Source organism: Zingiber officinale, chromosome 6B (assembly GCF_018446385.1).
Source record: "Zingiber officinale cultivar Zhangliang chromosome 6B, Zo_v1.1, whole genome shotgun sequence".
Classification (NCBI taxonomy): Eukaryota; Viridiplantae; Streptophyta; class Magnoliopsida; order Zingiberales; family Zingiberaceae; genus Zingiber; species Zingiber officinale.
Genome location: NC_055996.1, coordinates 98,345,369 through 98,356,730, shown reverse-complemented (window position 1 = coordinate 98,356,730; position 11,362 = coordinate 98,345,369).

The following is an 11,362-nucleotide window of genomic DNA, read 5'->3' as shown; positions in this document are numbered from 1 at the left end:
AAAAAATCCTTGCAGGGGTTCCAGGAAACCCGACGACTATCTGAAGGGGAGATTACTGTCTACATGGGCAATGCTACTAAGGTGGCAGCTGTTGCAGTGGGAGACGTCTACTTATCTTTTAGTAGAAATAGAAATTTGGTTTTAAGAAATTGTCTTTATGTACCCAGTTTTAGAAAGAATTTAATTTCAGTTTCTAAACTGTTTTTAGATAGATATTCAGTTTCTTTCAGTAACGATGTAGTTATTAAAAGAAATAAAGTGATTATCTGTTCTGGTGCATTAGTTGGCAATTTGTATATTTTAAATCCAAATTCTTCCACAAAGCAAAACATGGAAATTTATAATTCATCTTCTAATTCTAATAAGAGAAAAGAACCTTCAGAAATGAACCAAGCATATCTTTGGCATCTAAGGCTTGGTCATATTAACTTAAGTAGAATTCAGAGGCTTATAGCCGATGGACTTTTTAAGTTCATTAGAGTTGGAAAATTTTCCAACTTGTGAATCTTGCTTAGAAGGAAAAATGACCAAGAGGCCGTTCAAGGCCAAGGGGTATAGAGCCAAAGAAGTGTTAGAGTTGGTTCACTCTGATTTGTGTGGTCCTATGTCTGTCCAGGCAAGAGGAGGTTTTGAATATTTTGTCTCTTTCATAGACGATTATTCAAGATATGGATACATTTACCTAATGCGCCGCAAGTCCGAGTGCTTTGATAAGTTCAAAGAATACAAGGCTGATGTGGAGAAACGACTAGGTAAAAGTATCAAGACACTACGGTCAGATCGTGGTGGCGAATACCTCTTAGGAGAGTTTAGGAATTACTTATCAGAGGCCGGGATTCAATCCCAATTGTCTGCACCTGGAACACCCCAACAGAATGGTGTAGCAGAACGAAGGAATAGGACTCTTATGGAGATGGTTAGATCAATGATGAGTTATTCAGAATTACCAAATTCGTTTTGGGGATATGCTCTGGAAACAGCAGTATACGTTCTGAACTTAGTACCTTCTAAATCAGTTTCTTCTACTCCCATAGAATTGTGGAATGGGCGAAAACCCAGTCTAAGACATATTCGGATATGGGGTAGTCCAGCACATGTGTCTGAAACCAGATCTTGATAAGTTAGAATCTCGTATGAAGTTCACGTGTTTGTAGGATATCCCAAAGGAACGAAGGTGGTTTATTTTATAGTCCTAAAGACCGAAGGTCATTGTTAGCACTAATGCCCGCTTTTAGAAGAAGACTATATAATGGATCACAAGCCCGAGAGTAAAGTTGTTTTAGAAGAACTTAGAGAGGACATGTCTACTTCAATACCAACATGACAAGATGAAGTACCACAAGAGACCGCAACACGTGTCACACATGATACACAACCAGACGGTGCCTCGTCGTAGTGGGAGGGTTGTAATCCACTGAAAGATTCATGTTTTGGGAGAGTCTTGGACTTGATCCGGGTAAACATGAACCTGATCCTGGATATATGAAGCACTCCAAGATATAGATGCATCTTGGCAAAAGGCAATGAATTCGAAATAGAGTCCATGTACTCTAATAAGGTCGGAGCTTGTAGAACCACCGATGGTGTAAAAGCCGTTGGATGCAAGTGGATCTACAAAGGAAAAGAGGGATGGAAGGTAGAAACCTTCAAAGCTAGGCTTGTTGCGAAAGGGTACACTCGGAAAGAGGAATCGATTATGAGGAAACTTTTCACCGGTGGCCATGCTTAAGTCTATCCGGATACTCTTATCCATTCTTTGCTCATATGGATTATGAGATTTGGCAAATGGATGTCAAGGCGACTTTCCTTAATGGAAGTCTTGAAGAGAACATCCATATGAAACCAGAAGGATTTATTGAAAAAGGCAAAGAGCATCTAGTATGCAAGCTCAATCGGTCCATTTATGGACTGAAGCAAGCTTCAAGGTCTTGGAACATCCGGTTTAATGAAGTAATCCAGTCATATGGATTTATTCAAAGTCCGGATGAGTCTTGTGTATATAAGAAGTGTAACGTAAACGTGGTGGTATTTCTTGTACTATACGTAGATGATATTTTGTTAATTGGCAACAATGTCAAGGTATTATCAGACGTAAGGGTATGGTTGTCCAAACAATTTGATATGAAGGACTTAGGAGAATGTGCACACATTCTTGGGATCAAAGTTATAAGGGATCGCAAGAAAAGAATGTTGTGTCTATCCCAAGCTTCATATATAGATACAATCCTTGCTCGTTTTAGCATGCAAGACTCCAAGAAAGGTTTCTTACCTTTTAGACATGGAGTAGCTCTATCTAAAGAGATGTCTCCAAAGACATCAAAAGAGATAGAGGACATGAAAGCAGTTCCTTATGCTTCGGCTGTAGGAAGTCTAATGTATGCAATGCTATGTACGAGACCTGATATCTGTTTTGCCGTAGGCATGGTCAGCAGATATCAGAGTAACCCTGGACAAGGACATTGGACTGCGGTAAAGCATATATTAAAGTACCTGAGAAGGACTAGGGATTATATGCTAGTTTACCAAGCAGATGATTTGCTCCCTGTGGGTTACACGGATTCAGATTTCCAATCAGATAGGGATAACAGTAAGTCTACATCAGGCTATGTGTTTACTTTAGGAGGTGGAGCCATTTCATGGAGGAGTGTTAAGCAGAAATGCGTTTCGGACTCAACCATGGAAGCTGAGTATGTAGCAGCCTACGAGGCGGCTAAAAAGCAGTATGGCTCAGGAACTTTCTAATGGACTTAGATGTGATTCCTGGTTTGCCCAAAATCATCACAATTTATTGTGATAACAGCGGTGCAGTTGCAAACTCGAAGGAACCACGAGCCCATAAGGCAAGTAAACATATAGAGCGCAAGTACCACTTGATAAGAGATATCGTGAAGCGAGGAGAAGTTGTCATCGCCAAGATTGCATCAGCGGATAACCTGGCAGATCCTTTCACTAAGGCCCTTCTGCCGAAAGCTTTCGATCGGCATGTGGAGGGAATGAGAATCAGATGTATGGTAGAAGATATGGTAGCTTAGTCATTAGTATAAGTGGGAGATTGTTGGAATGTATACTGAAAGCCTAAGCTTTGTAAACATTCATTATGAATAAAGAATCACATTTGGTCTAATTATCTACATTTGTTTGTAGTTGTTCATTTAATTTATATTGTAGATAACATAGTATGTGGTGCCACATACAGAAGATGATGTTATCAGTACCTTATAAATTATAAGCAGTAGCGACCAGAATGGAAAGGAACAAACCATTAGAAGGTCGTAGTGTGATTAGGTATTAGTTTATCTTGACTATATAATTACACTAGTACACTCAGAGTGTATTGAGTAGGACCATTTGAGGTCGTTCCTTTTATACTGACTTTATAAAGGAACAAAGACCTCAGTTATTATGGAAGTGTGTGCTCTTAATCCTAATATAATAACAAGCACATATGTTTGATATTTATTTCTTTAATTTATCAATGGGTGAGATTTAGTTCGATGAATCAATAAACCCGATAAATTGGGAAATGGTATCACTCATAGTGTGTGTTGTTGATTATAGAAGGAAACTGTGTCCTAGTGATACTAGGTTGATAATGTCCTCAAGAGGAGCTCATAAAGATTGTCATGTTAAACCTGCAGTGGACTTAGTCCGACATGATAATAAGGTTGAGTGGTACTACTCTTGGACTTAGATATTAATTAAATGAGTTGTCAGTAACTCACTTAATTAGTGGACATTCGATATCTTAAACACAGGGAGACTAACACACTCATAATAAGAAGGAGCCCAAAAAATGTAATTTGGGATTGGTGCGGTAGTTCAATGATAGTTCTCTAGTGGAATGAATTATCATTGATAAAATTAAGTTGTGTGTTCGGGGCGAACACGGGATGCTTAATTTTATCGGGAGACCAAAACCAATTCTTCCTCTCGGTCCCTATCGTAGCCTCTTATTTATAGAGTACTATACCCACATATACCCACCTTTTATACCCACCTAAAGGGGGCCGGCCAAGCTAGCTTGGGAACCAAGCTAGGGCCGGCCTAAGCTTGGGTTTAAGGTGGCCGGCCCTAGCTTGAACCTAAGCTAGTAGGGCCGGCCATAATTAAATAAAAAAGAAATTTAATTTTAGATTTTATTATTATGTGGAAGATATATTTTAAAGAGAATTAAAATTAAAAGATCTCTCTTGTAAAAGATTTACAAAAGATTAAAGAAAGAGATTAGATCTCTTTCCTTATTTGTAGATTGGAGAGTTTTTATTTTCTCTTTAAAATTATTCACATGTTAATAAAATTAAAATTATAGATATTTCCTTTTATTAACCATGAAGAGATTTTTAAAGAGAAATTTTATTTTAAAATTTCTGGAAACAAATAAGGAAAGTTTTAATTGTTGATTAAAACTTGTCCAATTTGTTTCCTCTTGATGTGGCCGGCCATCATTGTTTAATTGGGGAAATATTATTTTATTTTTCTTAATTAAATCATGTCAAGGAAATTAAGGAAAATTTGTTGTAATTAAATTTCCTAATTTACCTAGGCCAAGGAATATAAAAGAAGGGGTGAGGGTGCCTTCACAAGACACAACATCTATTATTCCTCTCCCTCTTTTGTTCCTTGGTGTGGCCGGCCAACCTCTCTTTCTCTTCCTCTTGTGGTGGCCGAACCTCCCTCTCCTTGGAGTTCTTGTGGTGGCCGGATACTACTCGGAGAAGAAGAAGAAGAAGGAGAGAAAGCTAGCATCTCTTGGAGCTTGGTTAGTATTTTGTTTTTCCTCCTTGGTGAAGTTTCCCTTTGTGGCCGAACCTTGCTTGGAGGAGAAGAAGGTGATTGGTGGTTTCTCATCTTGGAAGATCGTTGCCCACACAACGTCCGAGGTTAGAAGAGGAATACGGTAGAAGATCAAGAGGTTTTTCTACAAGGTATAACTAGTAATTTCTATTTCCGCATCTTGCTAGTTATTTATGGAAATAATACCAAATACAAGAGGCTTACGTTCTAGTATTTCGAATATGTTTTTTCGAAGTTGTGTTCTTTTGTTTCTTTCTTTTCCTTGTGATTTGATTGTTCTCTTTGGTTAACCTAAAGTTATTTTAGGAAATTAAATATTAGCTTTCTATTAAAGGTTTTGTCTAGTCGGTGGTGGTTGCTCCCATATCCAAGAAGGCCATGTGCCTCGCCACGTCAGTACTGGGAACCTTTTATGGAAATTGATATTTAATGGAATTAATAACTTAAGGAGACTTGGGTCGAACGTGTTAAGTTCCGCAGGAGATCCAAGTCAAAACCTAAAAGAACAAATAGATTAAGTTTTGGATCAAACGTGTTAAGTTCCGCAGGAGATCCAAAATTTAATTTAAAAGAACACATGGTAGCTAGGAAAAGGTTCAGACCTTTGTACAAAATTTTTGTACAGTGGAACCTATAGGTTTTCCGAGTAGCAACCAACAGGTAGTGTCCTTCAAGCTTGTCAGCTCGTCCCTTTCCTTGCTTCCTGACCATCATCGATTATCCCTGTCTGATTGAAAATAGAGCTCGGTCGGTGAAATAGACTGATGTTTAGCTTTCTGTGGTCGGATGGTCATTTTACTCGGGTGGAGGATACTTGGCTTGCATGTCTCCTAAACTTGTGGTATTCGCTCGGCCTTACTTGATTTGCTCAGCTATGCCCGGTCCGCTCGACTGCCTTGGATACCTCACTCATCTTTGTCTTCCACACCAGCCGATCTTCCTTACTTTGACCCCTCTATAACAGGATTCCTCGTCTCTTATCATGATTATTACTTGCAAGTCTTTGGCAAAAACAAAACGTGTCAAGAGGATGATCTTCTTGGACATGTGTTTGAGTAATTTGAATCAACAGGATAAAGAACTATTACTTGGACTAGGTGTGACGTAGTTAGTTTAGTGGAGACTGACACATAGACCATGTCTTGAACCAAGTGATATAAGATGATTAAAAGGAATTGATACACAAATGACTATAGATACTGAAAGGTTCAAAATTTATTTTGGGATCAACTATGCTTTTTGATCAATTGAGGGTCATGGTGTACTATTAAGTGTCACTCATGATTTATTCATAATTAATAGTTAATTATGAATGATGAATGACCAACATAACCAAGAACCTATTGGGTCACACATACTACGAGTATATCTGAAAGATGTAAAATAAGTTTGAGAATAAAATTCTCAGATTAAAAGAAATTAATTGGTAGGACCAGACGAAGGACAAATATGAAAAATATTTATCGGGCTGGAAACTTTAGTGGGCTATGCCTCTTGTTGGCGAGTAGAGCCGTCAGCCGGGCCAACGCGTGGCAGGGCGGGTCCACCCGTGGCAGGCCAGCCATTTGGTGAGGCGGGGCAAGGTGGGCCGACCCGTCATCTTGGTGGATTGAGAAATCTCCAATCTAATCCAATCCAAGGCGGGTTGTGCATTAGGCGGGTCAACCCGCGGGTCCATCAAATTTAAAAAATATATATAAAAAAAGTTTTATATCTTCAATATTTTACTTTGGAAAGATTTTATCAATCAAATATATCTCGAAATAAATATTTTAAATGTAAATAGACACAAATAAGTACACATATTTGATGAAAAATGCTATTTTTATTTTAAAATTATAACAAAGAAAATATAATAAATTGACATAAAACTTAGTTTACATCTGCTTCTCAACTGTGGGTTGACCCGCGCGGGTCATGGGGCCTAGGCGGGTCGGCCCACAGCGGGCTTAGGCTGATAAAATTTCAACTCAAATCGCTTAAATTGTTTGGCGAGGTGAGCCAACCTGACGGACCCAACCCAAATTGACAGTTCTATTGGCGAGTTGGATCCATTTTAATTTAGTTATGAATCAAAATTGGTTTGGTTTAGTAATAAATCAAAATTAGTTTAATTTCAAACCAAATAGGTTTGATTTTTTGAATCAAGCCTATTGCTAATAGATTAGGTTGACTTATTGGGTACGGATTTGATCTTGCAAATCAAACCCGAATGGAAGTGTATAAATACATCTTCATGGGAGAACGAGATAAAATTTAGTTTTAGATTTTTCTCCTCTCCCTCTCTTTTCATCGTCGACCAACCAAAAAGGGGTTGCCCTTTTTGCGTTGTTGCCTAGTCATTGCCGGACTTGCTGCTATCGATCCTCCTAGCCGCTTGTCCACTGCCACCGGTCTCCTTGCCGCCGGACACCAACCAAGAAGGCGGTTGTGCCTTTGTTGTACCACCGGACTGTTGGTTGCTACTCGGAAAACCTATAGATTCCACTGTACAAAAATTTTGTACAAAGATCTGAACCTTTTCCTAGCTACCATGTGTTCTTTTAAATTAAATTTTGGATCGCCTACGGAACTTAACACGTTTGATCCAAAACTTAATCTATTTGTTCTTTTAGGTTTTGACTTGGATCTCCTGCGGAACTTAACACGTTCGACCCAAGTCTCCTTAAGTTATTAATTCCATTAAATATTAATTTCCATAAAAGGTTCCCAGTACTGACGTGGCGAGGCACATGGCCTTCTTGGATATGGGAGCAACCACCACCGACTAGACAAAACCTTTAATAGAAAGCTAATATTTAATTTCCTAAAATAACTTTAGGTTAACCAAAGAGAACAATCAAATCACAAGGAAAAGAAAGAAACAACAGAACACAACTTCGAAAAAACATATTCGAAATTCTAGAACATAAGCCTCTTGTATTTGGTATTATTTCCATAAATAACTAGCATGATGCGGAAATAAAATTTACTAGTTATACCTTGTAGAAAAACCTCTTGATCTTCTACCGTATTCCTCTTCTAACCTCGGACGTTGTGTGGGCAACGATCTTCCGAGATGAGAAACCACCAATCACCTTCTTCTCCTCCTAGCTAGGTTCGGCCAACAAAGAGGAAGCTTCACCAAGGAAGAAAAACAAAATACTAACCAAGCTCCAAGAGATGCTAGCTTTCTCTCCTTCTTCTTCTTCTTCTCCGAGTAGTATCCGGCCACCACAAGAGCTCCAATAGAAGGGTAGGGTTCGGCCACCACAAGAGGAAGAGAGGAAGAGGTTGGCCGGCCACACCAAGGAACAAAAGAGGGAGAGGAATAATAGATGTTGTGTCTTGTGAAGGCACCCTCACCCCTTCTTTTATATTCCTTGGCCTAGGCAAATTAGGAAATTTAATTACAATAAAATTTCCTTAATTTCCTTGACATGATTTAATTGAGAAAAATTAAATAAAATTTCCCAATTTAATCTCTAATGGCCGGCCACTTCTAGAGGAAATAAATTAGACAAGTTTTAATCAACAAATTAAAACTTCCTAATTTGTTTCCGGAAATTTTAAAAATAAAATTTCTCTTTAAAAATCTCTTCAGGGTTAATAAAATAAATTTCTATAATTTTAATTTTATCAACATGTGGATAATTTTTAAAGAGAAAATAAAATAACTCATCAATCTACAAATAAGGAAAGAGATCTAATCTCTTTCTTTAATCTTTTGTAGATCTTTTACAAGAGAGATATTTTAATTTTAATTCTCTTTAAAAAATTATTTCTTCCACATAATAAAAACTAAAATTAAAATCCCTTTTTAATTTAATTTGGCCGGCCCCACTAGCTTGGGTTCAAGCTAGGGCTGGCCACCCAATAATATACCTAGGCCGGCCCTAGCTTGGTTCCCAAGCTAGCTTGGCCGGCCCCTTATTAGTGGGTATAGAAGGTGGGTATAAAACTTCTACAAATAAGAGGCTACGATAGGGACCGAGAGGAGGAATTGGTTTTGGTCTCCCGATAAAATTAAGCATCCCGTATTCGCCCCGAACACACAACTTAATTTTATCAATGATAATTCATTCCACTAGAGAATTATCATTGAACTACCGCACCAATCCCAAATTACATTTTTGGGCTCCTTCTTATTATGAGTGTGTTAGTCTCCCTGTGTTTAAGATATCAAATGTCCACTAATTAAGTGAGTTACTGACAACTCATTTAATTAATATCTAAGTCCAAGAGTAGTACCACTCAACCTTATTATCATGTCGGACTAAGTCCACCTGCAGGGTTTAACATGACAATCTTTATGAGCTCCTCTTGAGGACATTATCAACCTAGTATCTCTAGGACACAGTTTCCTTCTATAATCAACAACACACACTATAAGTGATACCATTTCCCAACTTATCGGGTTTATTGATTCAACGAACTAAATCTCACCCATTGATAAATTAAAGAAATAAATATCAAATATATGTGCTTGTTATTACATTAGGATTAAGAGCACACACTTCCATAATAACCGAGGTCTTTGTTTCTTTATAAAGTCAGTATAAAAGAAACGACCTCAAATGGTCCTACTCAATACACTCTGAGTGTACTAGTGTAATTATATAGTCAAGATAAACTAATACCTAATTACACTACGACCTTCCAATGGTTCGTTCCTTTCCATCATGGTCGTGAGCTACTGTTTATAATTTATAAGCTACTGATAACATGATCTTCTGTGTGTGACACCACACACCATGTCATCTACAATATAAATTAATTGAACAACTACATTTATCATAAATGTAGACATTCGACCAATGTGATTCTTATTTCTAGATAAATGTTTATACCAAAAGCTAGGCTTTTAGTATACACTCCAACACGGACAACAACCAAGAAGGTTGTTGTGCCCTTTTTTGCTATCAAACAACAGCCAAGAAGGTTATTGTGCTTCCAATTTGTGTCGTTGGGTTGCAATAGCCGCTTGGCACAAATTGAGTCATGGGGTTCTCTCGCGGATCATGTCATCTCCTCCCTAGCTAGTACCGAAGCAAAGATACAACTTATTACTTTGCGAATAGAAGCAGAGACACGACTTGAAGGTATCTCGGCATGGATACAAATAGAAGTAATCCTTGTGAAGGTTGCTAGTTGATGTTAGACCCGACCCCGGGCCGGGTCTGGCCCGGACCCGGCCCGGGCCCGTAACCGGGTCGAACCGGAACCGGCCCGGCAAGTTGCCGGGCCGGTTCCGGTTCATTGGGTGTAAAAACCGGCGAACTGCCGGTTAACCGGCGGGTTGAACCGACGGTTCAGCCGTAATTTTTTTTTTTTTTTTAAACGGCTTGAACCGCCGGTTAACCGGCGGTTCATAGCCGTTGGAACCGTCGGTTAACCGGCGGTTCGTAGCCGTTGGGAGGGTTTTTTAGGTATTTTTTTTCAACGGTTAGGATCATTTGACCGTTTTTTGATCAATGGCTATGATTTAGTGTCCGTTACTATCAAAACTCTATAAATAGAGATCTTATTTCATCATTTTTCACACACATCTTCTCTACTCTTAATCTCATTTTTGTATTCTCTAATCTCTACACGCTTTCGTTTTCAATTTTCAATTACAATGGAAGGAGGTCGCGGAGGTGCATCATCTCGAGCTCGGAAGGGAAAGCAAATAATGAATCCGTGGGAGGAGGACCCCAACATTCAATCCACCGATGATGAGATTGAGCATCTTCCGAATCCGACACCCGACACACAAGGAAGTACCGATGCAATTACTTCTAAGGTTCGGGAACTTCCTCCTCTAAAGTCTTCTATTTTTACTAAACATTTTGAGAAGGTCACTCTTCCGTCGGGAGAAATGCGTGCAAAATGTAAGCACTGCAATGCTTCCTACAAATTCCAAGCCGGCGGCGGCTATGGGTCGTTGAAACGACATGTAGAAACGAAGCACCCGATTTCGATTATCAAACACAATTATCAAGATTTTCTAGAACTAGCGGTAGTACCGATTCCGGTTTATTTTTATATTCGGATAATAAATTAAGAGAATCATTAGCTAAATTTGTTTCCGTAGAACATCTTTCTTTTAGTTTTGGATCTAAATGCACATTTGAAGATTTTTGTAAAGAATCTCTTAATCCATGTGCTAAACATGTTCCTAGGACTACACTTACTCGTACAATTAAAAAATTAGTAAAACAAGGAAAAAAGAATTTAATTGATGAATTTAGTAAATTAAATAATAAAGTTTCTTTATGTTCCGATATTTGGAGTGATCATTGGCAAACACATTCGTATATGGGTGTGACTTGCCATTGGATCGATAACTCTTGGAACCTCCAAAAAAGATTATTAGCTTATAGAGTTTTTGATGAATCACATAATGTTCATAATATCACACAATTATTATGTTTAATTTTAGAAGAATATGGTTTAACTCATAAAATATTTTCAATATCATTAGATAATGCTAGTTCTAATACCGCTTGTATAGATGATCTAAAATTTATTTGTCAACCTATTATTGGAGGTTTATTTTTTCATATTCGTTGTGTATGCCATGTTTTAAATTTATGTGTTCAAGATG